The following is a 6,496-nucleotide window of genomic DNA, read 5'->3' as shown; positions in this document are numbered from 1 at the left end:
TTCTTTCGTTTCACGACGTTTTTTTTTGTTGTTTTTTTTACTCGCACAAAACCACACCGTGGTCTGTGGATGAGCTGCGGACGTTTATGTTTGGTGGCGGAGGAGAAAATACAGAGTGGATGAAGCGATCCGAAATGAGGCCGCACTCGGCTCACCGGACATTACAGCAACTCAGAGAACAGCTGAAAAAGCTTAAAAGTGATTAAAGGACCACAATGACCGGAGTAGGTCGGACCGTAAAAGGGCTGGAAACGGTACGACTGCAGGAATGCTGTTTACGGACACCGACCAGCGAGCAACGGGAGGCAGAATGACCGCGACTCGGCTTTGTTGGAAGCGACGGATGGTAAGTGTTTTTGTGACTGTAGTCTGCTTGAAAGCACCATTTAACGTTCCTTTTCCCATTGGTGGGAAGCACACTTTAACAACCGAAGATTGTGAGTCTAAACTTGTGTTAAAGTAACATCGTTGTCTCATGTACGCGGACACAGTGAGCTAGCTGACTGCTAACTAGCGAGCTAGCTAACTCCGTGCTCCGTTTTAAAGTATTACCTTCTGACAGAAAAACACCTCAAGTCAGCAAGACAACAAACGTGTACATTTGACTCATTTAGTGCCATTACGGTGATGTGTTTTTTTTTTTTTTGACCTGTCCCCATTTTGTGTTTTTGTTGAAGAATCCAGTTCCATAAGCGAGAAGGGTTCGAACACCAGCTTCAACATCTGTATCAACGTCCAGCACCACACAGGAACGTGTCATCACAGGTAAGAATAACGTGTCTCACATCACCTTAACTTTCCCAAATACGATATATATACAGGGTGATCCCCCTCCGCTTCACCAAAAAAAAAAAAAAAAAAAAAAAAAAAAATCCAGAACCCATAAATAGTCATAAATCCCACAAAGGTCCAGCAAATTTTGCTGGACCTTCCCAAAGTTTCAGTTATCTTGATCGCTTTGCATAAAAGTCATGTTCTTTCAAAATGATGCTCCAAATGATCTGATTTGTTGGAGGATCAGTTTGAAAGAACATAATTTTTATGCAAAGTGACCAAGATAACTGCAACTCTGGGGAATGAATGATCATACAGAGATTGAAGGTTTTTTTTTTTGGTTTTTTTTTAAACTTTCTTTCCCATTTCTACCTTCATTATTGTCCAGGAAAGAGATAAAAGGAGCCTGTTCCAGCAGGAGAATCTGACCATCTTGAGTGACGTTGAGGCTGAAGCTGAACTGGTTTCAGTATGATCGACACATCCGACTGATCCTTGAGGAAGCAACGGTGGTGGAAGCTGCATTTAATCAGGCATATCTTGGCGTGCTGGGTGACCTTGTGCACGCGATGCATGACCGCATGTGACCTGCGCCCCCAACCCAGACTACAGACACATGAAACTTTTGTATAGTTTGTGTTGCTTTTTTTATGTGTGTGTATTTGCTCTTTTTTGTTGCAGTAAACAATTTGACTCATGTGACTGTATCATAATTTGTCATTTCATTCTGAGTCAACAGTAAAAAACATTTTGGTTCATTTCTAAGAATTTTTAATTTGGGTTTTAGCCTCTCTAGAAGACACTGCACACTACATCTGGCTGAATCTTTACACAGATGCTGGAATAATCATGTCTAAACTGAGATTTTACCAAATGGTATTTAACATAAACAAAAAGGTTTACTCACTTCAGTGAAGGCACCATTACATCAAGGAATTTTGAACAACCAGTTTTACTGTCTTTTACATTTATGACCCCATTAAATGTAAAACTTATTTTACTACTGGATTATGCTTAAACAGCTTTTCAAACTGTTAGCCTTTAAATCAGTAAACATTGGTAACTTTTACAAATCAAACTGATGTTACACAAAAGTGGAGACATTTTAACAAAAAGTACAATAATTTATTCAAACTTCACAGTGAAACATAACTGGTGTATAACATGATGATGACAAAGGTGTCCCATTCCGTGGCATGAACCTCTGCAGCAGTGACTCTGAGAAAACCATCTGAAACACACACATACAGCATACATATTTTAATTAGTGCTGTCAGGTTATTAAAAAATAATGTGATTACAAGGTTTGTGATTAGTTAATCTAAATCAATCATTTAATTGCAGGTATATATAAAAAAAAAACAGATCTGTGTGTGTTTGGGACATTTAATAATCAGGTAAAAAATGATCAGGGTTATTTTTGTTACATATCAAGGAGGTAATAAGCTGTAAATTGCTCTTAAATTGGGAGAACTGTCTAAGTGTAATTTGGATGGGTTAAATGCAGGCAAATTTCATTGTATTTATGTGTACAATGACAATAAAAGGATATATTATAAAGAATGTCTATAAAAACAGAATTGTGGGAGTTTGGAGGCTGATTCTTTCTGCACAATATGACTGCTTTAATAATTATCTTATTAGATTTCATATTTTAAATTTGTCCATTGAACATTAAAATCTGGATGAAAAACAAACGTTTTTAATGTGTTTTAAGCCTGTTCGAGTTCAGTGACGACGTTAATTAACGGTCATTAAAACCGAATCAACATTTTGTGCGTGAACGTCAGTAAAAGCACAAACTCCCACATTTGAGATTTAACAATAAGTTATCAAAGCAAGTTACTTTGGTAAAAAAAAAAAAAGTATTGACATTAACACGTTTATTGCTCAGAAACGCGTCTTTATTCACAGACCAAGTCACTGACGTCAAAACAAAAGGGAGCAAAGTGTGACTGAAGGCCTAATAGGTATTGTAATTAATCTAAAAGCTTTATTTTGACAGCCACAATTTTAATAAATAGCGACAGCCTGCAGTTATTAATTATTTACAATTTACTTAGGAAGCTAACGATTAGCTTACCGTCACGCTTTGCCTTTTCATCTCTAGCAGCTTGTATCTTCTCGTCTTCATCTTCATATGAATTCCCAAAGTCTTCTGTACGTCTCAAGCGTGTTTTTCTCTCCGCCAGCAACTTTCTCTTAAAAACTCACACAGCAGTAAACACACAAGAGTTCGCCATTGTTTATGTTTGTGTCGCGTATAAAACGACGTCACTGCAGTTTGCTCTGCTGACCCCGCCCACGTTGAAGAGGTACCATTTGCAGTGGAAAAGCTCGCGCTTGGAACCAGACCGAGTACAGCCGAGTAGTGCTGGAGCTTTGTAGTGGAAAAGTGGCTTTAGTAGTTGCAAGTGTACAGGAGACAATACTGGAAGTTATCGGTTAGCTGTAGCTTCTGATAAATATTTGGGTGGTTTATTGGTTTAGCTTTATAAAAGATAACTTTTCCGTTAGCTGATTGTTATAGAAGCTATTTTTTTTTTTTGGTTAGCTGTGCCCACCACTGACCAAATCACAGCAAAGGTGCTTCACACAAGTAACGTCAAATCTAACCAAATTGTTCCGCATTGTTCCTCTTCAGAGGTTCGAGTATTGGCTGAAGCCCCCTTTCCAGCACCCTGGGGTAGACTTCACCAGGGAGGCTGGATAGCATGAAGCCCCTGTAATTGGCACATCTCTGGTCCCTTCTTTTATAAATGGGGACCACTACCCCAGTTTGCCACTCCTTAGCCACTGTCCCAGACCTCAATGCAATGTTGAAGAGACATCTCATCCAAGACAGTCCCTCCACACAGCCAATCACTTCAGCATTTTTGGATGGATCTCATCAGCCCCCAGCCCGGGGCTTTCCACTGCGGAGTTGTTTGACTACCTCAGTGACTTCCATCAGGGAAATTGTGATAATCACCCATCAGCTTCCAGCTCTGCCCCCACTATCGAGGGATCTCCGGTCTGATGCAGAAGTTCCTCAAAGTGTTCCTTCCAGCGCGGGGTCATCTCATAAACTGTCTGCGGCCCTTTGACCCAAAAAACTATTTTACTCTCATCAGTCCACAAAATCTTCTGCACGTCTTTTATTTAACAGAGGGACTTTGCGGGGGATTCTTGTACATAAATTAGCTTCACACAGGTGTCTTCTGTCACAGCACTTACAGGTAACTCCAGACTGTCTTTGACAGTGGCGGCTGGTGAAAAACAGTCTTGGTGGGGCTGCTGTGCCAATAGATTCCCTTGCCTTGTCCAGTACAGGCATTCAAGTGAACAGTCAGAAAATTACTGCAATTCCACAATAATCATTTCATGTCCTTCTCAAAATCAGCAGTTTTACAGATAAAGTTAACCATTTACAGCTATATTAGGCCCCATTTCTACTTTGGAAAGGAACAGTATCAAATACACAACACTCAAGTTCTTGAGCAAAGAACATTTCACCATTTGACACCAATTACACACAAAGTACACCAAACTGTACTGAACTGCCATTATCTTCAGACAAACAGATCCTGGGGTTCACAATGACACCCCCTTAACAAAATAGAAAATATCACCAAATTTACACTCTTTCAAAATATGGAAAAATTCTTCAATTGACAAAAGAACATTATGTACATACTACAATGTTCACACCACCTTCAGAGAGAGAGAGAGAGAGAGAGAGAATGTGTGTGTGTGTGAGTGAGAGAGAGAGAGAAAATGTTTGTGTGTGTGTGTGTGAGAGAGGAAAATTAAGGTAATATTTTGCATGAACATTACTGAGTGGAATGGGGGCAAAAAAGAAGTTTGAAAAACTTAAAATAACTTCACTAATAACACCAAAACCTTTAAATTAAATTGGTTAAAATTAATTAACAATGTAGAGGACACTTCTGTGAATTGATCCTCATAACGTGTAAAGTGAAATCAAAATACCAACATGGCTGCAGCTTTGAACACTGTTACAAACAGCCCCTGCCTCCCCTATCACCATTATAACTGGTCGGCTGTCCCAATAAAGATCACAGCTTTGACCCCCTAAAACAAACAAAAAAACATCATTCGTTCGTTTTATCTTAAATTTTCACCCTCGTTTCCACACCAGGCGCAACATTCGGGAATAAATCCGAGCAGCTCGTCAGCTGACCTGAAGAGGTGGATGTGCTCCTTTCCATCTGCGCAGATCAGCAGCCTCCGTGACGTGTGCGCGCTGAGTGTGAACGAAGCCTGACACGGTTTATAACGAGTCAGACAAACGTCTCTCCTCCAACCGGGATGTGCAGTTGTCATTAAACCACGAGAAAGATCTGATGTGCGCACCTCCATGTGCCTCCAAAAGGATCCCTGCGAAACTTTGGTGTCATTGATTTGATTAGTTTTGTCCCGTTTTAAACCTCCGAAGAGTTCTTCAACTTACTCCAGCAAAACACACGGAGCCAAAATAAAAATAAATAAATAAATATAACCCAAACGTGTTCGTCACCATCATCTCTTCCTGACTTGACAGCAGCAGCTGCAAGCAATCTAACGTTCCCGCATTTTTGTAGCAAGGGCTAAAATTCCAGCGCCCCAAAGCCATTCATTTTGGCAATGTTGATTTGCCATATATTTATTAATTTTCCCTAACAACTACATACAATTGGTTATTTCGCTGTACTCCAAGGGCGCTTTGAATGACCGCCCAAGACGAGGAACGTACGTTTTCTGCTTCTGTCGGTGGAAATGCACTGTTGAATGAGAGTCAGTTGGAGGAATTGTTTTAATCATTCATATTACATGTAGGCACATACTATTAAGTAAAACTGACATTGATAATACTTTTTAAATATATATGACTTTTCTCCTCCACAACTAGGAGGGCAGCGCCCGAGCGCCCCCTATGGGCCAGCCGCCACTGGTCTTTGATCATCCTGGAGCTGATCAATGGGTGAGCCTTTGCCTTCTATCCATTTTGATGGTTGTTTTCCATTTTCTTGTTTTTTTTTTTTGGTCCATTTTAAAGCATTGAAGATCATTGTAGATGAACAGCCTATAATTTTTTGCACCTGCATATACGTTTTCCCCTCTCCAATCAACTTTTTAATCAAACTATGCTGTTCTTCTGAACAATCTCTTGAACGTCCCATTTTCCTCAGGCTTTCAAAGAGAAAAGCATGTTCAACAGGTGCTGGCTTCATCCTTACATAGGGGACACCTGATTCACACCTGTTTGTTCCACAAAATTGACAAACTCACTGACTGAATGCCACACTACTATTATTGTGACCACCCCCTTTTCTACTTTTTTTTTTTTACTAATAGACCAATTTCATAGCCTTAAGAGTGTGCATATCATGAATGCTTGGTCTCGATGGATTTGTGAGACTCTACTGAATCTACTGGTACCTTGTTTCCCATGTAACAATAAGAAATATACTCAAAACCTGCATTAATCTTTTTAGTCACATAGCACTACTATTATTCTGAACACTACTGTAAGACCTTCAGGCCACAGCTTCCCACTGCAGCGTCAGCAATGGAAGCTTTGAATATTGCCCATTCTGGTTCAATGCCTCCAACCTCCACAGGGATGCTACAACCCCAATTCCAATGAAGTTGGGATGCTGTGTACAATGTAAATAAAAACAGAATACAATGATTTGCAAATCCTCTTCAGCCTATATTCAATTGAATACACCACAAAGAC

The sequence above is a fragment of the Thalassophryne amazonica genome, chromosome 9 (assembly GCF_902500255.1).
Source record: "Thalassophryne amazonica chromosome 9, fThaAma1.1, whole genome shotgun sequence".
Classification (NCBI taxonomy): domain Eukaryota; kingdom Metazoa; phylum Chordata; class Actinopteri; order Batrachoidiformes; family Batrachoididae; genus Thalassophryne; species Thalassophryne amazonica.
Note: the sequence above shows the minus strand (reverse complement) of the source record.